We start from the raw sequence: 10,556 nt of genomic DNA, 5'->3' as shown, positions 1-10,556 counted from the left end.
CCCTGCCGCGGCGCTGGCGGCCGAGGGAGCGGCGGGGCAGCCCCTCCCCGGCCGGCCGGGAGGGGAGGCAGGGCCGGGCGGCGCGGAGCGCGCCGGCTCAGCGCGGCGGGGCCGGCCTGCCTGCCATCTTCCTCCCGCGGCCCCTTCCCTTCCCCAGGGCCGGGGCGGCGGCGGGGCCCCGGGCCCCTGGCACCTGCGGGAGGCCGGGCTGCCGCCGCCCGCTCCTGGCGGCCCCCCGGCGGGGCAGCGCCCGCGCTGGGCCCCTGAGCGAGGCCGCCGGCCCCTCCCGCAGCCCGCGTCGGTGTTTTTCCCCCGGCGGACAGCGCCCGCACATGCCCCCCGCCAGCAACGCTGGCAGCCGCGGCGGGACGCGTGGGGGGAGAGGGGGCAGAATCAAGAATAAAACAAAACATTGCTCGAGGGTGGGCTACCACGTGGAAAGTAGTTTCTAACTCCTCAAACTTCGCCTCAAAAGAACACAGGAAAAACAAGCGGTTTGATACATCGTAGGCAGCTGTCGGCCTCTTAAGGGTTAGGTGAGAACTAGAGGGAACTCCCCGTCTTGGACAACTTGTAACATCCACGCAAAACAAGCACAGGGCTTTACATTTACAAGTTTCAGGTAAGTCAGCCTGTGTATTTGTGCACACACCTCACACCTCGCTCGGCTTAGTCCTAGTTTTCTGATAGGAACTAGGGCACAAAAAAGTGAGCGAGCAATCCGACACGGCACAACAGAATTAGACACCCAATTGCCGCAGCGGCCGGTCGCTCCTCCCCAGGGCCACAGTACAGGGGAGAGAAAATGTCACCCATAACAGCACGGGGAAAACGGAGCGAGAACCCACATCGGTGCTGCTGACTTACAAATATCACAGGCTACCAAAAAGACAACGTTAATTGTACTCAGTTTGCCAAATGTAGCATCGGCCCTGGGAACGGTTTACCTGATGGAAACCTCCTAGAGACGTTTGCGTGCTCCTCTCTAACTGTGACAGGGACCAGGCGCTCGGGCAGAACTGAGAAGTAAACAGTTAAGAAACACTTTTGGCTATAAACTGTGAAGAGCGTGCTAAAACGTATTTATGTCAATACACAAATAAAAACACTGCAAACACTCGATTGTAACAGCCCAGATACCCTTACAATATTTTCAAGCAGTTTTTGTTTAGAAGGGGGGGTTTTGTTGTTTGTTTGGGCTTTTTTACACCACTGAAGTTCACTGTCGTTTATTAATTCAGAAGACATTTAAATAATTTCTTCAGTGGTACACACATGCTCTGCAGGAATTGCAAATAATCTTTGAAAACGTTTTTATGTTCCAGACAAAAACAATCGACTCACTAACAAACATCTAGGAGTAAGTTTGAAATTTAAACTTCTGTTTTTTCACATTTGAGTCAACAGATCTTTAACTGTAGAAATATTTTATGTACACTTAGGAACAACACAGTGCCTGCTACCTGCAAAGTTCGGGCAAACCTTATTTTTACTCTCAGGCAGCTACAACACAATTCCGTACTGGTTAAGTCCACTTCTATGATCACATACACGCATCAGATGCAGTAAAATATAGCAGCAGTTTGGAGCTTTGGTTTCTTTTACAGAAAACTTTAGTTAAATCTTGCCCACACTTTGGTATTTAGAATCAGACTTCTTCTATACCAACATATGTTTGGCACAGAAAATGTGGAGCATCAGAGAGCCCGTTACGACTCCCTGATTCTCAGCTTTTTTTTATCCCCTGGCTCTGCTGCAGCTATAGAGATGTTGTGCCTGCTTCGCTAACAATCGCCCGGGGATCCTGAGGGGTATGCCGGCTGCAAATTACCGATGGATTTCCATCCCTAACACACCCGCAGAGAGAGGGAGAACAGGCAGATTGGGAGAGCAGCCAGGTGAATTCCCATCGGGCCAGCAGCACTTTCCACCGCTCGTGGTTGCTCAGTTCACAAAAGTTAAAGGCATTAATGCTACTTTAACCTTTTCCGATATGTGAATCGCAACTTTGTTAATTTGTATGAATTTATTAATGACATCTCATACTAAATTCACAAAGCTGATATACCTTCCTCTTCTTTTCACAGCGGAACAGCATAGAGAACACAGCTGTTGACATAGGATGCTGAACAGGGTTTTGTAATATACACCGAAATTACTTTTCAAGCATCCAGTGATCAGTGTGCCACTCTATAAAAAGTGACTGAACACTAGCAGAAAGTCTGTTTACTTTTGTATTACCAACACTGCAGAGCAAACAACAAACCCCATTGTCAGAAGCTATATTCATTTTAAGAAGACAGCTGAGATCTTTCTGCCCATGGTTTTCTAAACTGGTGCAGATTTCATCACTTTCTTCGTGACCGTACAAAAGCACGCAGTTACAGGTCATTCCAGCCTGCCCACTTGCAGTTCTGTTCTCAGTCGTATAAAGCAGGGAACAGAGCAGCTAGATGTGGTGGAACGACTCACACACAGTTCCCCAGCGCTGTTCTGGCTGTCTGGGTTCCGCAGAAATCCACTCCTTGAACATAACCTGGTCCTGATGCTGGAGCTGCAGGCAGTTATGTACTATTCCATACATTTTTTTCCCTGCCAGTTGAGTGTAAGCAAAAAGCATTCTTTGTCTGCTTTGCATCCACCTTAACTACTCAGGACAGCATGAGGGTTCCCAGTTACTGACCAACATTTAATCTGAGGCACCAGGATGCTGCAATTGCCACTGGCACTAAACGAGGTCTCAAAGCACTCCCTGCACTTCTCCATTTCTGGCCCTTCGAGCCAAGCACCCCAATGTTATCCAGTCCACATCGAATTCTGCAGCAGCAGCAGCACCTGTTTGCATCACAGAAATTAAGAATCAGCAGACCTTGTCTGCATCATCCAACCTTAAAACAATCTGACCTAAGTTTAACAGAAATAGGTAAGTACTACGCAAGGTCTAATCCATTAATACCATTTTATTTGACCAAACTTCCCTTAAATTACTACGTTTTTAGACATGTTCTTTTTTTCTTGAAGCTTGTGCTATAGCAACACAAGGGCGTTCATTTACAGTCCGCTTGTGCTTGGGGCTAGTGAACTGACACATAATCAAGTTTTCTTTCTTCAGTTTTCTTATTAGATGTATGTGCTCTGTACTGAGGGTTATGAACTGGTGAAGCAGCCTCCTCAAGATGTGCATTTTCACAGATCCAAAAGCATGGAATACTACTAGAGGAACTTGATGAATAATCAAGTAGATTAAGTGACCCTAATTGCTTACTTTGACACAACCAGCATTAAACAGCTTTTAAAAGCCATTAGGAGCTATCCATAATCTTTTTATTACAACAAGTGTCACAAGCTTCCAGTGAGATTTGATTTTTGTTAAACAAAACCCTACAACATTAATTTGCAAAACCACTTCTCTAGCAACATTCATATGTGATTTAACAAGATAAGCACTTCAAATGCCAAAACCTGCACAACCGAATGAAGAAAGATTTCACATATTGATATCCCTGCACCTGACAAGCACGCCTTTTTTAATCTTTACTAGGTGAGAAGCCCCTTGTAAGCAGTAACAACTTCCTCCATCGCACAGCCTCAAAACCGCTGCCATCTACAACCACATTTTTCAGTAATCCCACTAACCATACTGGAACTCTTTACACGCTTCAATTTAACGATGTGTGTAAAACTTAGTAGGACTCGTGCTGCCATTTAGTCATTTTCTCACAAACGCATTTTGGTCAAGGGGAAACTGTTGAAAAAGCGCCATGTAATTACTGTAAAATATTGAAAATAGCAAATGATCGGGATGGTGTGAAGCTCCCTAGTTACACACCCTGCCAATTCCTGAAGTGACTTTAATAGGATAAAGAGCTATACGTCAAAAAGTTATTTTATAGGCTTTTTTTTCCTTTAAGGATGTCTTTCAGATCTCTTTAAGTAATAGACTGGAAAGCGTAATACTCTTAAAAATGCCTAGGATATCCGGATGAACACACTTTTTTTGGAGGAGGAAGGGGGAAGAGGGCGAAAACAGCTACTTATCCTCGACCAGTCCCTTGTTAGCGTATTATGGACCTCGGGGAGAAAGGAAACCAGTGCTGTACAAGTGCGAACTACTCGGCTGCTCGCTGGGTCAGCGAGTTTTACCGGTAAAAACGCTGCCGGGCGGAGCGGGGCAGGTGCCGGCCGCCTCCCCTGACAGGAAACCCGCGCTCCCCTCAGCCCGCCGCCGCCCCGCGCTTCCCGCCCTTCTACCCAGCGTGCCCCGCGCCCCTCAACGGCCGATGGCGGCGGGCGTCCCGCTGGCGGGCGGACCGCGGCCCAGCGCGGAGGGCTCGGCCGGGAGCCGCCCGCCAGGCCGGCCGGGGAGGCGGGCGGAGCGGAGCCCCGCTTCGCCGGTGACGCGTGTTTGTAAACACTGCGAGGCCGTGGGCGGCGCCGGGAGCGCGGCCCCGCCGCGGGGCGGAGGCCCCGCGGCGGGGCCGCGCTCCCGGCGCCGCCCCAGTGTCTCCTGTGAGGAAAAACGGATCCGGGCAAAGCAGGCGGCGAAAATTCGCATGCACGCCTTAAGCGGAAAGCATCCCATCCGCCCTCAGAGGGTTACTATTCATAAAGCAGCTCTAAATCCCAACACCACAAAAGGATTTTTAAAAGCCGCAGCAGCGCTACTCTACGTTAACCGGAAACGCGAAACCCCCGTTACTTTGGAGTTCAGCCTTGGCGTGACGTACGATTTTTGCTAAATAAATAGCTAATTAATCCTCATGCTTCTATTTTATGTTTAAAATTTTAAAATCTGAGAGAAAATTGGACCTGATGATTCAAACCATTTTTAATGCTTTGTTACCCACTTCTAAACGAAGTTCTACCACTATGTCTTGAAGCATAATCAGAGAAACTCAATCTTACCAGTTGCAACTTATTGTATTCAATGTTGATCATTACTTACTGCTATTAGTTACGACCCCATTTAAGCACAATTCCACTGTAAGATTCTTCTTCACATTAATTTACCTTTTTTTGCCATTGTATGTTCATCCTATCTCTTCACTTGATCGAGAGATGTATAACAACTCTTTTAAGTAAACAGAAGTACCTGTTAGAACATACCTGAGACCAAACTGACAACTTTTCCATTTTTGCTGTCGGAATAGGTCAGTCCTGCAACATCACTGTGGAAAGCATCTTTGTGGCTTTTTAATTCTTTGAGAGCTCGGATTGTATAGAATATTTTCTACGCATACACAGCTGTACGTATTTGAGTAAAATGACGTAACCTTCCATGAAAACTAGGAAAGGCTGGCACTTGTCTTTTAGAGGAACGGCCCCACTAGAACACATCGAGTCTATTCACCAGGATAGAACAATTTTTGCTCTTCCTTAATTTTGAGCTGAACTCTTTTTCAGTCTCCTTTTAGCACTCCCACGTCACATACCTTTACGATATGGTGGTGTAAACAAACTAAACCTTGCCAAAAAAAAAAACAAAAGCAGCAGATTAAGCTGCCAAGGTCCAGCTTATCTGGAAGAGATGTTTCAGGCATCTGAAGGAGGTAACTGCAGCAGTACCACTGTTGTGCGTGGCAGATGCAAGTTCTACAAAAACAGTAACAGAAGTTGTAGTTTGGTTGGCAGAAAAAAACAAACGAGTGGGAGTGGAGTAAATGATAAAATTATTTTCATTAATCAAAACCAGACAGGAATTATAGAAATGTGAATAAGCTAAACGAAACAGATATAGCCAAAGGCAAACTAAAACCAAGTGTAAACTAATAAGCATCAATAACAAAAATGTACTTTAAAATAGACTTTTCATGACAGAGCATTCTAATTTAGATTTGTCATTTCAGGAGGAGAGAAATGAAGCTTTTATCAAAATCAGTTTGGTTTTGGTTTGGTTGTTGGTTGTGTTTTTTGTTTTTTAATCAACACCAGTCCCTCAGCCAACAGAAAGCCAAAAAGAAAAGAACAGTGAGAGAGAGAGATGTATTTTTCTTTACGTCTGTCTTCTCTGAAATACTTCTTACTCTATCCAAAAGGATAACTACAGAACTGAGCAAAGTGCCGAGAAGAGTTACTGAGATGATGAGGTATGAAAACGCTCTTACACAAAGGTTAAGAAATTGCAATTGTTTTCAGGAGAGACAAATGTTACCAAAATAATATAACAAGGCAAAAGCACAGTGACAACAACCTCATGTTCCATCAACAGATATTGTAAGATTCCTAAAAGGCAGAAAATTGGCTCAATTCAAAGCACACAAAGAAAGATCCTATAAGGAATATGATGATAGCAGCAGTATTTTTCATACCCATATAAAGTATTTAGCATTATTATTTTTAATTGCGTAGCCAGAGCCTGAACAACTTAAAATAATAAATTTTCCATCCCTATTAGAAGTCCGACACTACAAGGACCACCTCTTTTTTCCCCGTTTATACAAAACCTAGCAAGAATTGGTCTTGCCTGCAGTTGCATTTGTAACACTGACATAAGATGGAGCCGCTTGCGGATCTCTTTTTCCTGAGCACAGAAACAAGATACTAAAGTACCTAAGCCTTGGGTCTGGCCCAACAGATTTTCTTATGTTCCTAATAAATCTCAAAATATTCAGGATGGTTGTTGGTTTTCATTGCTTTTTCTGTGAAACTTACTGAAGTTTACACCTGATCTTTAAAACATAAATCAAGGCATTTAAAGGTTTGGTAGACAGGAGAGAGAAAGTCACACTATTAACTTCTTTTGGGGAGGGGAACGCTTGAACAGTTTCCTCTTTTCACCAATTTCTCTGTGGGCAGCCAGAGAAAGAAAACAGATCTGCAGAAATCTGGATGTGGCAGAATGAGCTGATTATTTTCTCCCAAACTGGACGATGAGAATAAAAATAAAAGACTACATAAATGATCTGAACAACAATAAAAAGCAGTTTAAAATAATTTAGAAAAAAATGCAAACAAATGCTGCGCTGGACTGATTATGTTTGAGTCCTGTGCAAATCACGAGGTGTTCAAGCAGCCTCCAAAAGGCGGGGGAGAACTACAAACTCCCCTGACACGCAGGAGTCTTTTCAAGGTTGAGAGTCATCTTAACATGTCTGGCAATACCGAAAGGACTGGTCTGAGATCACCTTTTTTTTTTTTTTTTTAAAAAAAGAGTTGTTGAGATATCGATACCAAAAATCCGTTTGACACTGGGAACAAAAAAACACCATCAATGAAAACCGATTTACATCTACTACAAATAGGAAAGAACGTTGAGGCAGAAGAACGTCGCTTACTTCTACATTTTCACCCGGGCCATACATGATAACCACTCTAAAGGTCAGTCCCTCAGGGAAAAACAGAACAAAACATGAGGAGAAGGGTTCCCTTCGGCAGCTATTCAGAATACCAACAAAGAGTCAGTGCAATCTCCAGATCAGGAGCAGAAAACCGAAGACGAGTCTCGGCAGTCACGCAGACGGCTACAGGAGGTGTGTTAGAGCGCAGGCACCCAGCAAGCCTGTGATCCGAGAGCCACCGATGCTCGGAGGGAGTAATTACTGACACATGTCCAACAGACAGAGGAATAAATCTCTCCTCTGAGGACTCACGTTCTTCAAAGCTCATCTCCTCCTCTACCTCAGTTTATTTTGCTAATTGAATTACCCTGTGGTTAATTTGAGATGATACTCTTCTATTTGCATTTCATTCTCAGAAAAGGAACGATGTGACAGACTATTCAAATCAGCAACTAAACTCCCCCCCTCATGACTAGGATCCGAAGTTTCTTACCGGTGTTCTCGAGTGACGTTCATTACGCAGCATTTTGTGAGGCAGCCCTGTTGCCAACAGGAACTGACAAAACTGAACAGAGCAGCACGTGGAACAATTCACTTGTCATTTTTACAGCTGCTTCAGTTCGCAACGTACAGTTCTTCATTGCTTGGTATTAGATAACTGAGTAAGATGCAAAGGTGGGTGAAGGAAAAATGAACACGTTGCTCACAAAAAAAAAAAAAGAAGAAAAAAGTTTTCTCAGCAGAAGTCATGGGAAGCTAGCATGAACAGAAGCATTTACATACATGCAATATGTATACACGCAATAATAAATAACAGTATTAAAATAAATGTAAAGCTTTTCTGAGGATGGACTATAGCACTAGAGAAAAAACTAACATGCATCAACTGCATAGCATGGCGCATACCGTAGCATCAGCTGTGGGGCTTTTTGGTATTATCGTAAGCTGTTTATGCAACCTGAAACTTGCTGAGTACAAAAGCTTTGCAGTTTAGTACTGAAAATACAAGATGCTAATATAGCAACCATAAAACCTAAATATGCTGAAAAGAAAATCTAGCCATTTTCTAACAGGGTCCTAAGACATGAACAAAACTAAGAACTGTGAGTAGTAGAGTTGAAGTGTTAGTAGGCTGCAGCTCAAGTATGCGTATTTCCCTTTCTCCCAAGGGCACACAAAATTGAAATCAGTCAACTTTCAAACAAACATCACCATTAACTTTTCTAATGCAAAATATTTTTGCAAAACACTTCTCCTCATAAGAATATTAATTTTAGAACACGTCTGTCAATAGAACTGCTACCCAAATCCTACGCTGCAGACTGCTTTCGTTTCCTTGTGCTTGGCCAGTGCTGGTGGAGGACTTGAAAAGTTCAACTAATACAAAGCCGGCAACTCAACGGTTTAATTAGTGTCTTGGCAGGCTCCGTGGATTCAAATGAATTTTTAACTTTCTTCTAATCAGTTTCAAGGGACTATTTGTATTTTCCCCCATCACATCCCTAATGGCACTTTTCATTCAAATTGCCTTTATTTTGCCTAATAAAGCTTTTTTTTTTTTTTTTGCTCCCCAGAAGACACTCAGTAAGAAGCTATTTGCAGGAATCAAACTGATGACCGATGTAAGCACAATTACGCAAACTGACCCGTGACAAGTAACTCAATGCATTTACTTTGTCTCACATGCTTACAGAGCTCTTCAGTAATGATTTTAGTTGCCAGTGTGGGGTCAGGGATGGTCTTCCTCTCTGATTGAACACGGGGCAGGGTTTTTTTGTGTTTTACTTCCTCTAGCTTTTAACGGAAGTGTTGATCAATATAGAAGCATCTTTTTTAATTTCAAAGGGGGGAACTTCGGCCCACTCTCAGGCTGGACAAGCTTTGAAGGCAGCATTATGAATTTAGTTTGCATTATTATGAGAATACCCCTAAGTACTGCATTTGGTAACACACAACCTCAGAGGCTTTTGAAGTCTCTTATTCTAATCGCCCCTGTACAACCAAAGCGTATTTCTGTTACGTCACATGATTTATACATTCTTTCATTTCTCCTCTATTTTGATTAAAGAAACAAGCAAACAAATACAGATAAGAACATGCTTCCTATAACTAACACCAGTAAGAGTCTTCAGTTACTTCCACAGGTACCACTTCCCATTCACAGATTTGCAGCTTTTTCTGAAAATCAGACATCGGTGATTCTGTCCATCTTTACACAAACCTAAAAATGTAAATGCAGCTGAAAATCTCACTCTGTTAATTTTCTTCCTTTGTAACAAAAGACTGAAAGGCTATTATTTCCCGTATAAGAGTTACAGCAATTCCTGAGCCAGGGTTTTAGTACACCCTAAGAGGGGAAGAAAAACATGTACCACAATACAGATGCCTACAGCACACTATTCATCACCCAGAAACTGTAACTGAATAAAACCAAGATTAGAATGGAGGTAAGCAGGACAGGAGAAAGAATCACCAGACATCCAAAACAGGAACACATTTGTATCTAATAATCTTTTTTTTCCCCTTCCAATTTCCAATACAGAATTTTAAATTTTAATTTTAAATTTTAAACCCTCTTTGAGAACTCATAGTTTCACTACACCGTTAAATGCATCAACACCGCACTGCATTTTGGAACTCACCTTTGCCATTTTACACAACAAAAAAGATCCCATACAAAAAAGTAATCAGAATTTGAAATAAGTGAATTTAAAACATCTCCTAAGTATCCTCACAAACATTTTTTTCCCCTCCTCATTCCAGTTTGGTGGGTTTTCGGTTTTTTTGGGGTTTCTTTGTTTGTTAGTTTGGTTGGTTGGTTTTTAAGGAAGGGATGAGGCAAAGTGGGCAAATGAAGGAAAAAAGTTCTCAAAAACAAGACTGTGGAAGCTCATAATTTTAAGTTAAACCTTTAATATCCTATTTCTAATACTCAATGGGTTTTTAATTTGTCATTGAAAGTAGGTATTATTTGCCTAAAGTCCCAGAATAATTTGACATAATAGTTTAAGTAACTCGATCAGCTTTTTCCTCAGTGCTTTTATGAATGACTAGAAGGTTAAAAGGTATTTCACGTCACAGATAAATATTTAGCCACCAGTTCAATAGCAAGCTTTCGATGGGAGTGTCATTTCCTGAGCTGGCCGCTAGTTCCCATCCTTACAGCCCCTCCCGTCGCGCAGCAGATGTTTGTCTGACTACGCTACAAGCCAGATGAAGGAAATGACAGGAATGAAGAAAAATAACAAAACCATTTTGAGGGTGGCTTTCTGTAGCCAG

This window comes from Platalea leucorodia, assembly GCF_965183815.1.
Source record: "Platalea leucorodia genome assembly, chromosome: 14".
NCBI lineage: Eukaryota > Metazoa > Chordata > Aves > Pelecaniformes > Threskiornithidae > Platalea > Platalea leucorodia.
This window is presented reverse-complemented; position numbering follows the sequence as displayed.